We start from the raw sequence: 19,753 nt of genomic DNA on the forward strand, positions 1-19,753 counted from the left end.
TGACAGACACCTGATCTAATATATATAGTCGATTCATAATATTGAACACCTCATGGCCAACAATGCCACAACTCGTGCCTGAGCGAAGCTTCTCTAACACACGGATTTCCTCCAGGAAGCACATCACAGCCTTCTCGTGCTTGGGAACGCCAGACGGCTCTTCAGTGCTGTGCTTGGGACCATTTTAAACAGTGAAATCACCATCAAAAACACAAATTGGTGATGAACCTTGGCACTAAATAGACTGTGAAAAGGACAATTGTTTACAGCATGTGAGCTGGAGCAAGAAGGCAGAGCGTTGCTTTGTTCAACTCAGTGGGATGTGCACCTTGGGTGACTCAAAAGTTTCAAAGTTCTGTGCACATCCACCAGTGAGCACGAAAGCACCTCGGGTATCGATTTTGGGGTTACAAATCAATTTCAGCAGTGGGAGAATTCACAAATACAGAATCTGCAAATGATGAGGATAGGCTGTTTTGTTGTTTTCAGCTGCTGAGTTTGTGATCACTTGTTAGGCAGCCATTGCCAACTAACTCAGTCTCTCTGCTGTCACTCTGCCTGCTGGCAAACCCCAGCCAAGCTCCCTCTCGGAAATAAAATTCTGTTTCCGGTGAACATGCTGTTTCATACTCCGACTTTCTTTGCCTTCAGCCTTCCCTTGAACGTGACTCCTGTTCTGCACGTATGAGGACGTTAAACAAACACTGTTCTTCTGACACAACCTTTCTGTTATTTGAGTGTTTTATGGTACATTCCTAGAACTCCTGTGTGTTAGAAAAACACAAGGAGGTGAAAGGCTTTGCTGCCCTTCATAAAGATATGGTCTCTGTAGCAGACACAACTCCTTCCCTCAGCCTGGCTTAAACATGAGGTCAGATCTCCTTTATTCTTTGGTTTAAATCATCACATGGTTTAAGCCTTTTTCTTATCCAGCAAGATCATTTTTCTTGCTTTTATAAGAATCCCACTTCCTTTTCCTGACGGATCAAAGAATTCCAGAGCTCACTCACCATGACTCACCCATGCCCCAGCCAAGTTCACAGGATCGAGAGAAAACCAGGAAAGTCGCTCTGTCCTCTGGCCAGCCCAGGTCTTGGCTGCCTTGCTGTGGTTGTTGCCCTGCTGCACGATTTCTCAACCCCAGGGTCACCAGCCACCAGCTCCTTTCCTTTGCTCTCTTCTATACCATTACAGAAAATTGGATGAATACCTCTATGTGACTGAAGCAGGGACTGTCCCCTCTCATATCCGTCCCTCAATGCAGGCACCCTCACCCTTTGGACACAACCCTGAATATCAGACCAGCCAGATATGTCCCACATTGGTCAGCAGAACTGAAGCTGAGAGATCCCAGATCCTGCACCGTACAGCCCGGGCTTAGCACTGTCTCCAGTAACTGAGCTGAGTAGGTTGACAGCTGTGCATAAAGCTATCGCTTCTCCCAAGGCTTGCACAGAAGATTTAGTGGGCAGGTTGCTAGCACCTTCTACTCTCCACTCAACATTGTCTCAGAGACCATCATATAACCCTCCACATTAGTGCACCCCTCACCCTCCAAGCGTGGAATCTGCCCCTCCCTCAATCAGTCCTCAAAACCAGCCTGCCCTCAAGAGGGGGGAAAAAACCCCTCCCAGTTGTATATACAGATCCTCCTCCTTTTACAATGGGGTTATGTCCTGATAAAGCTATTGTAAGTTGAGAATATCGTAAGTTGAAAATGCACTCAATACACTTCATCTACTCAACATTATAGCTTAGCCTAGCCTACTTTAAACATGCCTTAGCTAACAGTTGGGCAAAATTGTCTCACACAAAGCCTATCTTATAATAAAGTGTTGAATGTCTCATGTAATTTATTGACTTCTGTACTAAAAGTCAAAAACAGAATGGTTGTGTGGGTAGCATTGCAAAGTTGAAAAATCACAAGTCAAACCATGGTAAGTTGGGACCCTCTGTGTTAAAAAAATACTATCACAAAGGAGCTCTGAGTGGGACACAAACATTCTTATGTTGAACTGCACCACTGCAGCACAGGACTTAGATAAATGAAGAGAAAGAACAACATTACGTTTATGACATAGGGAGAAAAATCTGATTGTCCACACACAATTAGCAATGTTTCCCCATCCCAGGGACTCAGAGTGACTTGGCTATTTCCCCATGTTGCTAGTTTAATCATCATCATCTGCTTCAATGCAGCAAAATAGGAGGAGAATTAATGAACCATTTCACAGCAAGCACTCGCTGCGTCTCAGCATAGGCTTACAGAGTAGCCTCAAAAATAAATTACGCAGACCTGCTATATGCTTGCAGAATGGAGAGAAGAGCTAACAAAGCCACAATTCTCCCTTCTTTGTAAGCCTCTGCACAAAATATATAGTTTTCCACTTTGGTTGATTCCCCTAGGGTTTTGTATTGGTGGTGATTGATTTTCTTCTTTTATCAATTGATGCTGTGTTCTCAGATCACTGAACATTAGAGATGTTACAATCTCATTTGCAGAAAGCTATAAAAAGTTATATTTGGAGAATGAGGGACAATACATAAAAAGCATTCTGAAGCATGCTAGCACTTTGGCCTATAAAAGGAAGATAATTGTAATAATTTATCACATAATTCTGCTTAAGATTTAATTATGTTGTGACTTTGAGATTTCTTCTTTCAGAATTTATAACTGCAATGAATCTTAAAACAATAAAGGAGTTGGAGAAAAAAAGCAGAAGAAAATCCTTGATGTAAAAAAGATATAAGCACAGAATTCTTCAAAGAAAAAAGAATGAGACAAATCTATGTGCCAATGATTACTCTCAGCTCAGCCATTAGCTCATTTGCATTACTTTAATATATATCACCTGCTCATAATATTCCACTTGGCTTCAAAATTCTTCCTCCCTCCATGGCAGAAGTGATTGGACATTATTCTCATATGACTTCTTTATCCTAGATTTCTCCTGTTTTAACAGCTACATTCCAAACTAATATTAAGAACTGTCACATGATACCATTTACAAATCATCGGAAGCATGCATGGAATTCAAAAGGGATAAAGTAGCATTCTCTAAAATATTTTACGGGCATTCTTATTTGTGCTTCACCTATTCTGAAAAGTGTTTGAGGCTTCTCACTACTATATATGTATTAAAATAGAATTTTTTAAAGTAAGCGAAGAAAACTGTGGGAACAATGGAAAATGAGGATAGGAAAAGTAAGATGAGGTCAGCGCACCTGTATTATTCAACTAGTACTGCAGAAGTGCTGCATAATGGACAATGACAAAATCTCTGTCGCTGACAATTGCAGCATTCCCTTTGCACTCATAAGCCTGTGTGTCAGCTGGGGGCCTCTCTCACTGCAGACCCTGCTGGTTCTGCTCCACAAGTCTCTCACCTTCCTGGGACCAGAGAAGCCAGTTGGGGAGTGTTCTTTTCATAGTGAAGGCTGAGCATAGGCTGGCAAATGGAAATGCATGATGCTTCCTAAGGCCTCAGACCTGGCAACTATCAGTTCCACTTTCCTCGTCTTATGTAAGTTGAAACTCTAAAGCAAATCTGCACAAGGAATGGGATTCTGGGAAATGTAGTTACCAGACTTAGATGTCTATAGTGACGGTGGTAAAGGTGAGGGTGATGGTGTGATGGTGATGGGTAGTAATGATGATGGTGGTCATGGTGGTAACAGTGGTGGTAATGATGGTGATGATGGTGACAGTGGTAGTGACAGTGGTGGTTATGGTGGTGATGCTGTTGGTGGTGATAGTGGTGGTGGTGGTGGATGATAATGGTGGTTTTGGTGGTGACAGTGGTGGGTGGTGATGGTGCTGATAGTGGTAGTGATAATGGTGGTTTTGGTGGTGATGGTGGTAGTGGTGATTTTGTTGGTGGTGAAGATGATGGTGGTGATAATGGTAGTGATGTGATGGTGCTGGTGGTGGTGGTGGTGGTGGTGGTGATGGTGGTGGTGGTGATGATGGTGCTGGTAGCAGTGATGTGATGGTGGTGGAGGTGCAGTGGTGATGGTGGTGATGGTGATGATGGTGGTGGTGGTGGTGGTGGTGATGGTAATAGTGGTGATTATGTTGGTGATGAAGGTGATGGTGGTGATAATGGTAGTGATGTGATGGTGGTGGTGGTGGTGGTGGTGACGGTGGTGATGGTGGTGATAATGGTAGTGATGTGACGGTGGTGGTGGTGGTGGTGGTGATGGTGGTGGTGGTGATGGTGGTGAAAATGGTAGTGATGTGATGGTGCTGATGGTGCTGGTGGTGGTGGTGGTGGTGGTGGTGGTGGTGCTGCTGCTGGTAGCAGTGATGTGATGGTGGTGGAGGTGCAGTGGTGGTGGTAACAAGCTGACAATAGATAATTAAGCACAGTATGAAAATGTTCAGTCCCTGAGCACCTTTCTAGACATAAGCTTGAAACAACTTTTATACTTTCTGAAATTCAATTCAAGGGGAAACATGATCACAGAGGCTGTAAGATTCACTTAGGGATGGGTCATTTATAATTCATTGTGGAGCAGGTTCTTTTTGTGTGAAGTTTTATCTTCATCAATTTCAGTCACTTCTGTTTTTTACCTGATGATTCCACTGTTTTCTCTGTTTTCTTTTTCTGTGACCCTTATGTCTCATCATGTGTCTCATTTTTTTCATCTTTTTACACTTGGGAAAAGTTTTCCTGACCCCACCTTTACTTTTTAATCTCAAATAGTTGTTCTTTTCCATTTCTTTCTTTTTCAGAATGTTTTGTTCTTGGTTTATGTACTAAAAATTTTACATCTCTCTATTAATTGGAATATTATTCTTAGATTTTTTCTGTATCACAAATTACCATATTTTTTCTGTTTATATTTTTTTCTGTTTCTTTATCCAGGTCTTCCTTGTTTGAGCTAGAAATCAAAAGGTATCTGAGACAAATATCAATCAATTTAGAGGTTTATTTTGCCAAAGTTGAGGATGTACCCAGGGAAAAGAAACACAAGTTACAGTAGGATCTGTGGCCTGTGCTTTATCCAAAGAGAGTTTCATGATCAACAATATTTAAAGGCAAAAGAGCAGGCAGGAGCGAAAGGAGGAAAGAAAAAAACTGGAGGGCAGGCAATGAGGCAAGCAGTTACATTCTTGTGAGGCTCCGATTAGTGCTCACTGCATCGACATTTTACATAAAAGGAGAGGAGTAGGGGGAAAGTCAATAATGCATTCCTCTCAAGCTCAGTAAATCTACATTCTACATAAGATAAAGTTAGCATGTGAAAATACAGCTTTCTGTTTGGGAACAAAGAAAGGCAAGTTTTGTTTGTTTGGTTGTTTCTGTTGTGTGTGTTTTGTTTTATTTTGTGTGAATCAGTTCCCAGGCTGAACTTTTTGCCTTTGGCATAGTGACTTTGGGGTCTTGAGATTTTATTTTTCTTGCACGGAGTTTAGGTCTCCTCCTCTGCCTGGTGACTCTTGGTCTTCTGTTTGGGATTGAGAAAACAGGATGGGTATCTTGTGTTGGTTCTCTCTGTGGCTGGGTCTCTATGGTATGGTAGGATGTGTTCAATTATTTTAGAAAATAGGCTACCGTGGTTTCTCTTGGAACATCTACAGGCCACCTCTGCTATGGATCAAGGAGTATATATTCTTTGTGAACTTGTGACTTATCAGGACTTTAATAACCCCCCTGCATACCCAGTTAACATATTGCAGGAAGTTGCTTCCCCACATATTCCATTAGCCGACATATTTCCCTATAACTAGCAGTGTCAGCATTTTCCATTAAATAATCCATGACTTCTCATACTATTTGCCTTTGCCAACTTCATCATATATTCAAACTCCTTCTCTAATAATAGGGCTATAAGAACTAAAAATCAACACAGTTTTACAGCATTTTTAATATTTGGAAAAGTCACTTCCCCTCATAATACTTTCTTTCAAAACATTTAAAATTTATTCTTAACATTTTTCTTCCACATGAACTTTGGATTTATTTTAACAAGTTTTCCCAAAAATAGTATAGAGACTTTGTTTGGAATTAGTTTAATTTTGTAAGTCGGGAAATTTAATCATACAAAATAGTCTTAGCATCCAAGACATGTTATATAAATATTGGTATTACTTATTTTTAGATGTGTAATAATAATAGTATCTATAATTATTATTTTATGCTTTCCAAGTGGTTATAGACATTATAAAGACCTGATTTTTTATATATTACTTTCAGAATCAGCCACTGAATTCTATCAACAATCCATACATTATTTGGATTGACAATCTGGGGTGTTTATATACAATCATACTGGCTGCAAACAGTAATACTTCTATCTTCTTCATATCAAATGTATATTACTTGTTCTTGTCTTCTGTCCAGAGCCTCCAAAGGAACATTGTAATGTGTTGATAGGAATGAGAAATGAAGACCTTCACTCAGTTAATTTTTCTACAATTTCTCTATTCCTTGACTACACTGGGCAGAGGTATTTGTCTTTGCAAATAAATCATTTCTTGTTTCACTTATTAATCCTATCACCTTATAATTCATTAATTTCTGATTTCATTTATATTATGTTCTAATTCCCTACATTGAATAACTTATATATTTATTTTCTTCTTCATCTGGAAATGAAAGAACTTAGGGTTAATAATTGGCCTCTCCAGATACCTTGGAAAGCCTTAGTTATGTAGTGTCTTCCTTTTAAATAATTTTCTAAATAATCTGAAATAATATTTGATATCCTACTAATTATCTGGGAGATCTTTTATTTGTTATATCTTAACTAATTGGGTTATCCTTTCTAAATGTTTATTATAAATCTTGAATTTTAGAAAACTATGTTTGTGAATAACAAGTTTTGCTTTGAGGATTTTATAGAGCCAAATATATGCAACTTTTGTAAATGTTCCATGGACATTTGAAAATTAGTAGTCCTATTAGTACGAGCTTTATCTTTTCTAAGTCTTATATTATCGTTGTGATAGTCTGAACAGCGACCCCTCAAGATATACAGGTCCTAATCCCTCAAACCTTTGGATATTACTTTATAGGACAAGACTGCAGATGTGATGAACAGTTTTGAGATGGGGAGATTATCCTGACTCTACTTAAAGGAAAAAAAAAACTGAGCCAAAATTAATAAAAGTAGAGAGTTTATTTGGGCCAAATTTGAGGACTGCAACCCAGGAGCATAGATCCAAATTGCCCTGAATCTACATTCTAATTAATAGCAGTTACAAGTGGGATTTTAAAGAAAAAAAGGAGAGGCAGTTCCTAAGTTGTTTACCAAGAATTTACATTAAAATAACATAGTCTATTGAATGTCTATACATTGTCCTTTGTATCACTTATTCCAGGAACAGGATATATAGGTGAGACAGCTGGTCTGAAATGCTTTTAAACAATTGCCCCAGCATAGGTGTGGAAGGGCGGGGTGAGACTGAAGCCCTCTGCTCAAGTCTCTCTGAGTCTGGTAAGTTCTGCCCACTTCGTTCAGACTGCTCTCAGATCTTTTTCTTTTCTCACCTGGATTATCCAGGTATGCCCTAAATGCAAATCACAAGTATCCTTACAAGAGGGAGGCAGAGAGAGATTTGATACAGAAGAAGAAGGCCTTGTGACCACGGAAGCTGGATGCTGTGCCGCTGGCTTTGAAGGTAGAGGGAGGGGCCAGGAGCCAGGGAATGTAAGGAATGCAGCTCCAAGCTAGAAAAGGCAAGAAAGGGCAAGAAAGTGGGTCCTCCCCAGAGCCTCTGGAGGCGGTGAGGCCCTCCTGACATCTCCATTTCAGCCAGTGAAACTGATTACAGCCTTCTGACCTGCACAACTGTGAGACAGTCAATATGTGTTGTTTTAAACCGTCACATTTGTGGCAACTTGTTATGGCGGCCATATGCAACCAATTCTCGTTTCATGGTTTCCTGATCTACCATAGAGTAGTGGTATTGATAAATTCTTCCTAATAGTTGTATTTTGATCATTTCTTCTTGACTTTTAAAATATGAATTTACAATGCCAGTACTGGGTTTCTCAGCATATGAAGGCTAAGGACCATTTTCACTAATACCTTTCAACACGACATGACTTTTATTGCCACTTTAAGGCTCCTTGAGTTGATGCCTACATTTTCTTGATATTGAAATCATCATTTTCTCTGTCATGTGAACTTTCCTCTCTCTCTTTCCCCAGCCTTTTATTTTAAATTGTAAAAGAGCTCTCCTTAATATTTATTTCTTATATCATATGGTCCAATTTTTGCTTCCTATTGTAAGACTTTGCTTTGATACAGTAGAATTTAAACTCCCAACTTTTATTAACATAACCAAAATGCTTGACCCTTATGCCTCTCATCTTGTTTTGTTAGGCTTTCCATTTTACACTTTATTGTAGCTTTCTTTTATATTCCATGTTATTTGTACGATGGTATTTTTTAAAATTGTACCAATGAATAATTTTTTTAAAATATCTATTTAAATGTGTTCTCTAATTGTAAGTCAAGAATAAAGCAATTATTTTGGCTCCTTTTTACATAAGACTTATTACACTATCTCTTCCTATGCACTCGATTATTTCCTAGTCTTTGTTAATTTACTTTCACATTATAGACCCAGATCGACATATATTATCATTGCTATTTTTAATAAAGTAAAAATTATTTGAGTTTTTTTTCTCTTTTTAGGCCATTTTTATGTAACTCATTTATTCATCCAATAAATATTTATTGAGAATCTATACTATGAGCCAGACACTGAGCTAAGACATGGCGGAAGCTTAGTGATCAGGACCACACAGCGTCTGCCTAGGCCTCATGGGCCATGGTGCTGTGTGGTCTCTGTGTTCGATCCATTTCACTTCTCACCCACCCTGTGTTCAGGCCACCTTGAACTGGGCTTGGTTCTTCAGAATCACCGTTACCCACCATGTCACCAAGACACCATGTCCTGAAGCCACCATGCCACTATGTCCCTACACCACCATGCTACCCCACTACCACACCACATCACCATGTCACCATGCCACCCATGCCATCATGTCACCATGCTACCACACCATCATGCCATCATTCCACCATGTCACTATGCCACCACATCAGCTCACCACCATGCCACCATACCGCCATGGCATCATGCCACCATGTTGCAATGTCCCCATGTCACCACCTCACCACACCACCATGCCACCACATCATCATGCCATGTCACCATGTCACACACATCATGCTACCGTATCACCATGTCATTATGCCACCATACCACAATACTACCATGTCACCATGCCACAACATCACCATGCCACCATATCACATCATGCCACAATGACATCATGTCACATCACCATATCACCATGCCACCATATCACCATGTCATCATGCCACAATGCCACGATACCGCCATGTCACCATGTCAGCATGCCACAACATCACCATGCCACCATATCACCACATCATTAGGCCACCATGCCATGATACTGCCATATCACCATGTCACTGTACCACATGACCATGCCACCATAGCACATCATCATGCCACAATGCCATCATGTCACATCACCATATCACCATGCCACATCACCATGCCACCATATCACCATGTCATCATACCATAATGCCACGATACCACCATGTCACCATGCCACAACATCACCATGCCACCATATCACATCATTATGCCACCACGCCATGATACCACCATGTCACCATGTCACCATGACACATCACCATGCCGCCATAGCACCACATCATGCCACAATGCCATCATGTCACATCACCATATCACCATGCCACCATCTCACCATATGATGCATGTTACTTACTGTGCCACTGTGTCATGATGCACCCTGTCATACTCGACTATGTTATGAAGTCATCACACCACCATCCCACCCTGTCACCGTGCTGCCATGCACCATGCCACTGTTACCTGCCCCCTGGTAGGTGTTTGCCTGTTTATTTCTCTCTTGTCCCTTGGACTGTGGGCTTCACAAGGGCATGGACCTTTCTGGTTTTGTTCAAAATTTTGCTTACTAGCACAATGCATTGGCACCTTGCAACCATTCAATAAATGTTTATTAACTAAAGGGGTGAATAAGTAAGCGCTTTTTTTTGGTAATTAATTCCTTATATTGACTGCTTTTACGTTGGCTAGAATATCTCTTAACTAATTATAAAAAAGAATGTGAATGGTCATTTTCTAATCCCCAATATAACCGAGGATGACCTTGTGTTGTAAGAATGCGGCTGGGTATGATTGTCTCTGTACCCAGTTTTGACTTAATTTTTACCTCTTAGAAGTGTATGAATTTGGGAGCATCATCCGCTGGCTTTTGTAGAAGAAATGTCTGATGTCAGATTAATTTTTGTTTGTTTTTAAATAATCTGCTTTCCTTTCTCTTTTGTCTAAATATACGTGAATTTTTATCTTTTTCCTTTAAAAAATACTATGTAGTGTGTTGGTCTTGCCTGGTATATGGTGAGTGTCCTTCCCCTTGCAGATTAAATCTTTGCTGTATCTAGAGAAGTTTTCATCAATTACAACCTCCCTTGAACTGCCCTGTCCACAGGCCGGTGGCCAAGTGACCTTCCCCCACCCATCACCATGTTGAGAACTAGGAAAGATATAGAGGAGGAATAAAGGTAGATGAATGTAGGGAGGAGGAATAAAGGTAGATGAATGTAGGAACACCACTGAGGGCTTCAACGATAGTCCTTGTGCAGCAAGAGGGTGTCTGCTCTGTTTTCTGATTAATGTGAACTCAAACAAGGATCACCCGGGGGTCAAAGTCTTTTCCCCACTTCTCTAGGACCTGCTACACTGATCTCCTGCAGTGGACTGGGAGTAGTTCCCTGTGTTCCTCAATCAAACCCAAGCTCTGCTACAATATACAAATAGTCATCCTAAACTCTAGGTCCGACATTGGCCCTAATTTTCAAAGCTGTTGGATGTTTCTATTTTCAGGATTTTTTATTTTTTTATTTTATTTTATTAATTAATTTATTTTTTTAAAACAGAGTTTCGCTCTTGCTGCCCAGGCTGGAGTGCAATGGCATGATTTCAGCTTCTGCTCACTGCAACCTCTGCCTCCTGGGTTCAAGCGATTCTCCTGCCTCAGCCTCCCAAGTAGCTGGGATTGCAGGTGGCCACCACCATCTCCAACTAATTTTTGTATTTTTCGGAAGAGATGGGTTTCACCACATTAGCCAGGCTGGTCTCGAACTCCTGACCTCAGGTGATCCTCCCACCTCAGCCTCTGAAAGTGCTGGGATTACAGGCGTGAGCCACCACACTCAGCCTGTTTTTGGGATATTTTAATGGAAAGTGATGGAGTATGAATCTGGCCTGCTCAGGTAGCTCTAGGTCAGCCATGAAATCTACGTCCTGATAAGGAGCCTGGAGAGGCTTCCTCAAATCCCCAGGCCATGGCATTGCCAGTGTAACACTTGCATCTCCTGACTTAGCCCAGCACTGCCAAGCAGACCTCACGGGTGTCCTTGCCCGGCACTGCCAAGCAGACCTCTGGGGTGTCCTTCTGCCACCTTGGTGATTCCTCCATCCTGTTCTCCCTGTCTGTTTACCTTGGTGATTTTCTTGTCCCAGCCCAGCGTCTCTTTATCTCACGGCCTCTGTGGTCCAGTTAGTTAGGAGAGAGTTTTGAGCAGGTGCAATTAGTGTGGAGTCTCCGGGGCCTGCACTCACACATGCGAGATCCTGACAAGCCCTGAGTCGTGGAACAGCCGCGCCCTGAGGCAGCACCCACGGAGCAGCCTTCAGGCCCCGATGCTCCTTTCAAACAATCAAGCTTCTGTGGGCCACAGCTGTCCATAGGGCCTTTGAGAGCCTGGGGAGGTAGAAGGGACAGTGAGGCATCCACAGCAGTGTCTGCAGGGAAAGGGGGGCTGACCTGTCACCTGGCACAGCAAGATGAGTAGCCCACGCTTTGACTATAGGATGCTCTTATGTGTCCACACTTCATAAAACCAGGGCAGCTCTGTGTTGTTGCCCAGAAGAAAATGAAAACCCCCCACTTCCACTAGGGGTCTGTGAGTTGATTTGAAATGCAAATATGAAATCTCTGCATCGCTGCATCTAGGCAGCAGGACAGTCAGCAGCAAGCTGCAGACGTGCCACCATCCTGTCTGCAGCAGGAGGCCCCACATACAGCCTGACAGTCAGGCCAAGCCATCTGGCCATTCACCAGCGCTGCAAGCTCAGGCAGGTTGCTTAACCTGTCTCAGTTCCTGCTTCTGAAAAGTAAAGCTAATGGGGTCTATGTCATGAGATTACTGGAAGATTAAGTAAAATAACAAGCATCAGCAGCTGACATAGAAAGTGTGCCTAAGAGGTGGATGGATGGCTCCCTGGCCCCTCTCTTTGTCTTGTGGGCTGAGTCCCTCCTGATCCCCACAGGGCAAAAGACTAGCTGATTTTCAGTAGTTTAAGCTGGTTTGCAGCAGCTAAACTCCGCATTTCTTTGACCGTTTGAACAGGAAACCTGAGATGAGGGAGCGTTTGAATTGGCTCATGCAAAAAACAATTATTTGCTGGAGGTTAGCTGCTGCATTATGAATTTTTAACCTCCCATAAATCAAACTGTAAAAATGGACAAAGGCTGAGTTTCCTGTGCCAGGACCAAAATAGACACCGCCCGCGTCTCTCAGACAATTCCGATTATGTTTCCACAACCAAATCATGCTGAGATGAATAGCTGGAATATTTATATTTAGGTCCTAAAGTATAATGTAAAATAAATGAAAACAGTCTATCTTTTTGGCACTGAAACTGTGCCACCATATCCATTTACAAAGACGATAACTCAAAGACCAGGCTGTGCAGAGACTATCATGCGCCTGGGGTGGGATTTTGCTTCTCTGCTCCCATCGCTTTTCCCTGAAACTGTCGTCACCAGATACCCAATACTAAATGATTAATAGAAAATCCCCAGCGAGTCAGTCCACTGCAAGGTTTAAAGTGAATCCTTTTGTGAACGCTTTATACTGAGAAATACAAATGCTTTAAAAGATCCAGGAGACAGAATCTTGTAACTGCAGAGGACAGTATTTTAACTAAAGAAAGCTTTTATTCACTTGACAAACATATCTTTCTCTGGCAACTCCTATGAGCTACAAACTTAGAGGAATATCATAACAACTAAGAGATTTTTCTTCTTTCAATTTAGTGGTAAAGGGAGATATGAAAGCACCTGATTTACTATGAGGCAGAAAGAAACATGAGCTCAAGAGTGTTACAAGCAAATGTTACAGGCTTCTAGAAGGGAAGACCATACCAAAAAGGTGAAGTTGGAGCTGAACTTTAAAGGTTGATAAAGGTTTTAGTATGGAAAATAGAGCTCCAGAGGCCAAGAGAAATGTGGCTACACTGAGGTGAAACTGGCAATAGGGTGTGGAGTGAAAGTATATGATGCAAAAAATAAGTCGAAAGCAAGTATAGGCCAGGCACAGTGGCTCACACCTGTAATCCCAGCATGCTGGGAGACCGACGTGGGAGGGTCACTTGAGGCCAGGAGTTCGAGACCAGCCTGGCTCACAAGGCAAAGCCCTGTCTCTACTAAAAGCACAAAAATTAGCCAGCAGTGGTGGCACACACCTGTAGTCCCAGGTACTTGGGAGGCCGAGAGAGGAGGATCGCTTAAACGCAGGAGGCAGAGGTTGCAGTGAGCCTAGATCATACCGCTGCACTCTGGCCTGGGTGACAGAGTAAGACTCCATCACCAAAGAAAATAAAGCAATGTATGAAGCAATTTGGAATAAAGAAGATAGAGCCTTATGGGAGACTGGAGGTTTTTAAAGGCGTCTAACAAAAGGACTGATAGGACATCAGCAGTGTGAATGAATCCATTCATTCACTTAACAAATATTTACCGAGCTCCTCAGTGAGGGATGAAGTGGTAGGTAACAAAACCAACAGGCTCCTGCCCCCATGGAATCACAGTTTCATGGGGTGATGAGTATTAGCAAATAAACCTGTTAAGTAAATGTATTAGGTTGATGCAAAAGAAATTGTAGTTTTTGCCATTACTTTTAATGCAATTACTTTTGCGTCAACCTAAAATAATTACAGGCAGAAGAGAGAACTGGGTAAGAAGGGTGTTTAGGGTGGTGTCCAAGGATAGCAGGGAGCCCTGACTAATACTGGGGGTTGCAGACAGGAGAGAAGGTATCGCTGAGGACCTGGCATCCACACTGGGTCCTGGGGGGTCAATGGAGTTGGAAAGCAGGGGTATGCTGGGGCCAGGGCTGTAGCAGAGGTTGGGAGCATTACAAGTGCAGGACTAGGAACAAAGGCCTTTTGGTAAATGAAGAGATAGGCATTTTCAAGAAAACAAAAGAGAAGAGAGTGGCATAAGATAACTCCAGGAGGATGGGACATCTGCAAGGCCTGGCAAGGCACATTCAGGATTTTATTTTATTTTATTTATTTATTTATTTATTTATTTATTTATTTATTTATTTATTTATTTTGAGATGGAGTCTCACTCTGTCACCCAGCCTGGAGTGCAGTGGTGCGATCTTGGCTCACTGCAACCTCCACCTCCCAGGTTCAAGTTATTCTCCTGCCTCAGCCTCCTGAGTAGCTGGGACTACAGGCATGTACCACCACACCTGGCTAATTTTTTTGTATTTTTAGTAGAGATGGGGTTTCACCGTGTTAACCAGGATGGTCTCAATCTCCTGAACTTGTGATCTGCCCGCCTCGGCCTCCCAAAGTGCTAGGATTATAGATGTGAGTCACCATGCCTGGCCCTGTTTTTGTATTTTTAGTAGATCAGGGGTTTCACCATCTTGGCCAGGCTTGTCTTGAACTCCTGACCTTATGATCCGCACACCTTGCCCTCCCAAAGTGCTGGGATTACAGGCATGAGCCGCTGCACCCGGCCACATTCAGGATTTTAATCAGGAAGTGCAAGGGGAAGCCAGTGTCTGGAGTGATAAGATCTGGTTGGTTGAATAATGTCCCTCCGGCTGCTGTGTGGAAGGTGGATCTGAGAGGATTGAGTTTGAAAGACATTGTGGTGATCCTGAGGACTATCCTCTGATTTTTTTATCTTGCCCGATTTTCTATCTCAAGGGTCTGGGGAGTCATGCTCTACAAATCATAAATTCTCATCAGATGGGTTTAATTTAACCCTATACAGGATGACTTACTTTCCAAACTGACTCTGGCATAACATTACGAGACAAGGAAGAAGATCAAAATATTTTACCCCAAAACATGTTTCTTTGCCATATCTTGAAAGGGCCCTGCAAAGCTGTCCTTTGTAGGGGAAAATTTGCATCTATAAAGAATCTCTATTAACATAGCTAGTTCTTTTTCTTCAAGACCCTCCCAATCCTAAAGAGATTAACTAAAAGTCTAGCACCTTCTAAAGATCTGAATAGGAAACATTTGTCATCTGTTATCTCTAAAGGGCAGCCATGGTAAGACTTCAAAAGAGCCTTGGTCTTCACAATCTTTTATCTTAACCCGAACATTTCCTTTCTGCGATCCCAGGTCTTTAGATAAACTCAACCAATTGTCAACCAGAAAATGTTTAAATTCACCTGTAGCTTGGAAGCCCCTGCTTTGAGTTGTTCTGCCTTTCTGGATCAAACCAATGTATTTCTTTAATGTATTTGATTGATGTCTCATGCCTCCCTAAAATGTTTAAAACCAAGCTGCTCCCTGACCACCTTGGGCACATGTTCTCAGGACCTCCCGAGGGCTGTGGCAGGGGCCATGGTCACTCATATTCGGCTCGGAATAAATCTCTTCAAATACTTTACAGAGTTTGGCTGTTTTCATTGACAATGTGAAGGAGATATGTGGCGGTTTGCACAGAGCAGTCCTGGTGAACCAGGAGGCAAGAGGGCCATTGAAGACCTTCTTCAAAGCTACAGCAGACAGCTCTTGCCGATGGGGTGGGGGTTGGGAGCAGTAGAAGAGGGAAAAGGCAGGGAGATTCCATGTTCTGACTTGAGCCACTGAGCAGAAGGTGGTAATGTTTCCCAGAGATGGAAAAGCCTAGAGTCATGTTAATGCGTAGGCTGCAGGTGAGAGGTCAAGAAATCAGCTTGAGATTTGCAAACATTAAATGCCTATGAGACATCCAATGCAGAGGTCAAGTGGGCCATTCACAATATGAGTCAGAAGCTCAGAAAAATGAAAACAACCACAGATCATCTGGGAGGAGGGCAGAGTAGAGGCAAAAGCTAGAAAGGGTAGTTTCCATCTCTGCTTCCTGTGCCTGGAATCTGCCCCAGCTGACCTTTCAAGGAAGTCTCTGGTGGTCACCTGCCTACCTTATCACACAGCTCTCCAAAACACATCAACCTTAATTTCAGGTTCAGGTTCACCCAAGAAGAAAAACAGTAGGCTTTTGTCTTATATCCTTTTACAATCACTTACCCTTCTCCAAATCTGAGCCCCAAGCAATCACAGGCTTACTTTCTGTTGTGATAGCTTAGCTTTGCCTGTTCTCCTCCTCGGTTCTTTGGATGTGCCTATAGTAATCTCCAACAGGTTTCTTTGATATTATGACAAGTTATAGACACATCCTGCATTTTCCTTGACAGCAGAATCTGTATTAACTCTTCTCAAGAGCCCTGGTTCCTTTTTGTGGGAAATGATATTTAAAGACCACAGTCCGGGTTCAAAGGGTGCTAATTAATAGTGATTCATTGTTACTAGGCCTTTTATAAAGCTACGAAATTTCCAACTGGGTGCGTTGGCTCAAGCCTGTAACCCCAGCACTTTGGGAAGCTGAGGCAGGCAGATCACCTGAGGTCAGGAGTTTGAGACCTGCCTCACCAACATGGTGAAACCCTGTGTCTGCTAAAAATACAAAAATTAGCCAGACGTGGTGGTGCACACCTGTAATCCCAGTTACTTGGGAGGCTGAGGCAGGATAATCACTTGAACCCGGGAGGCAGAGGTTGCAGTGAGCTGATATCACACTACTGCCCTTCAACCTGGGCAACAGAGAGAGACTCTGTCTCAAAAGAAAAAAAAAAAGGCTAGGCAATTTCTAAAAATTAAGATAAAACACTTCTTAATTCATACTGTCAGCTTCCAATCCATATTCTGGATATAGGCTTTTTACTAAAATTGATTAATCTTACTTCTATTATTTTTTCTCCCATATAGAAAATTCTTCTTCTCAATGACACCAGCATCATTACTGATTTGCTTTCTACTAACACACAAATGGCCTCTGAATAAGAATGCCAACACTATCACCAAAAAGGTCATTGCTGAAAACTGTTTAAGATCTTTAGCAGGTTTTTGGTGGGAAGGGCTTGGGGGTTTGGGAGGTTGGTTTGGCTTTTTTTTGTTTGTTTGTTTGGTTGTTTTTTTGGTCCTGACATTACATCCCACTTGGAATGTATACTGTAATTCCCATATTTGGAAATCACTTGAAATAGTTTATCTTTGTGTGGTATGACATCAAACACATACATCATGAAATTTGTTCTATTTTGCCTTCTATTTTTATGAATGGTTTTAAAGGTGATTTTGTTTTGCAACTATGTAAAAATATTTACATGTCCCAAAGTCAAATTCCAAAACAAGACATATTCAAAGAATTTTAGCTTCTCTACCTGCTATCCCTTTCCTCTGAGATAGTGCTTTTTTAATTTTAAGATTTATACCAGCACTCTTTTTACACATGTGCATGTGCACACACACATACACACATACACACATTCTTTGTATTAGTTCATTTTCATACTGCTATAAAGAAATACCAAAGACTGGGTCATTTATAAAGGAAGAGGTTTAATGGACTCAGTTCCACATGGCTGGGGAAGCTTCACAATCATGGCAGAAGGTGAAGGAGAAGCAAAGACATGTGTTACGTGACAGCAGCCAAGAGAGAAGTGCAACATGAAATGGGGGCAAGTCCCTTATAAAACCATCAGATCTTGTGAGAACTCACTCACTATCACAAGAACAGTTTGGAGCTAACAACTCCCATGATTCAATTACCTCCCACCAGGTCCCTTTCACAACAGGATAAGATTTGAGTGGAAACACAGCCAAACAATATCGTTCTGCCTCTGGCCCCTCCCAAATCTTATGTTTTTACAATTCAAAACATAATCATGCCCTTCCAATAGTCCCCCAAAGTCTTAACTCACTCCAGCATTAACTCAAAAGTCCAAGTCCAAAGTCTCATCTGAGACAAAGCAAGTCCCTTCAACCTATGAACCTGTAAAATCAAAAGCAATTTAGTTACTTCCTAGATACAATGGGGGTACAGGCCTTGGGTAAATACACCCATTCCAAATGGGATAAATTGGCCAAAACAAAGAGTCTGCAAGCCCCATGCAAGTCCAAAATACAACAATGCAGTCATTAAACCTTAGAGTTCCAAAATGATCTCCTTTGACTCCATGTCTCACATCTTGAGCACACTGATGCAACAGGTGGGCTCCCACAGCCTTTGGCAGCTCTGCCTCTGTGTCTTTACAGGGTACAGACCCTCTCCTGGCTGCTTTCACAGGCTGGCATTGAATGTCTGTGGCTTTTCCTGGCACATGGTGCAAGTTGTCAGTGGATCTGCCATTCTGGGGCCTGGAGGGCAGTGGCCCTCTTCTCACAGCTCCATTAGGCAGTACCCCAGTGGGGACTCTTTGTGGGGGCTTCAACCCCACATTTCCCTTCTGCACTGCCCCAGTAGAGGTTCTCCATGAGGGCCTTGCCTCTATAGGAAACTTTTGCCTGGACATCTTGGTGTTTCCATACACCCTCTGAAATCTAAGTGGAGGTTCCTAAACCTCAATTCTTGACCTCTGTGACTCTGCAGGCTCAACACCACATCAAAGCTGCCAAGGTTTGGGGCTTATACCCTCTGAAGCCACAGCTGGACTGGCTAGGATGCAGGACATCAGGTCCTGAGGCTTCACACAGCAGGGTGGCCCTGGACACAGCCCAGGAAACCATTTTTTCATCCTAGTCCTCCAGGCCTGTGATGGAAGGGGCTGCTGCAAAGGTATCTGACATGCCCTGGAGACATTTTCCCCATTGTCTTGGTGATTAACATTTGGTTCCTCCCTACTTATGCAAACTTCTGCTGCCAGCTTGAATTTCTCCTCAGAAAATGAGTTTTTCTTTCCTAGTGCATCATCAAGCTACAACTTTTTCAAACTCTTATGCTCTGCTTCCTCTTGAATGCTTTGCCGCTTAGAAATTTCTTCCACCAGATACCCTAAATTATCTCCTTAAGTTCAAAGTTCCAAAGATCTCTAGGGCGGGGCTAAATGCCATCAGTCTCCTTGCATATCAAGAGTGATCTTTGCTCTAGTTCCCAAGAAATTCCTCACCTCCATCTGAGACCACCTCAGCCTGGGTTTTATTGTCCATATCACTATCAGTATTTTGGTCAAAGCCATTCAACAAGTCTCCAGGAAATTCCAACCTCTCCCACATCTTCCTGTCTTCTTTGAGCCCTCCAAACTGTTGCAGCCTCTGCTTATTACCCAGTTCCAAAGTCACTTCCACATTTTCAGAAATCTTAATAGCAGTGCTTCACTCTACCAGTACCAATTTACTGCATTAGTCCATTTTCATACTGCTATGAAGAAATACCCAAGACTGGATAATTTATAATGTGTAAAGGAAAAGAGGTTTAATGGACTCACAGTTCTACATGGCTGGGAGGCATCACAATCATGGCAGAAGGCAAAGGAGGAGCAAAGGCATGTTTTACATGGAGGCAGGAAAGAGAGAAGTATAGCATGAAGCAGAGGAATAGCCCCTTATAAAACCATCAGATCCTGTGAGAACTCA

The 19,753-nt window shown here is 42.2% G+C and overlaps 1 long non-coding RNA gene across 1 annotated transcript in view; it reads left to right on the forward strand.

Moving 5' to 3' along the window:
• Positions 1-3,428: 3,428 nt before the first annotated feature.
• The window catches only part of LOC106992785 (uncharacterized), a 36,614-nt gene continuing 20,289 nt past the window's right edge, over positions 3,429-19,753 (forward strand). The window contains exons 1-2 of the long non-coding RNA XR_001438838.2: positions 3,429-3,524; positions 17,108-17,207. This is a non-coding gene — a long non-coding RNA (uncharacterized LOC106992785). The remainder of the gene's footprint in view (positions 3,525-17,107; positions 17,208-19,753) is intronic.

This window comes from Macaca mulatta, chromosome 12, assembly GCF_049350105.2.
Source record: "Macaca mulatta isolate MMU2019108-1 chromosome 12, T2T-MMU8v2.0, whole genome shotgun sequence".
Classification (NCBI taxonomy): domain Eukaryota; kingdom Metazoa; phylum Chordata; class Mammalia; order Primates; family Cercopithecidae; genus Macaca; species Macaca mulatta.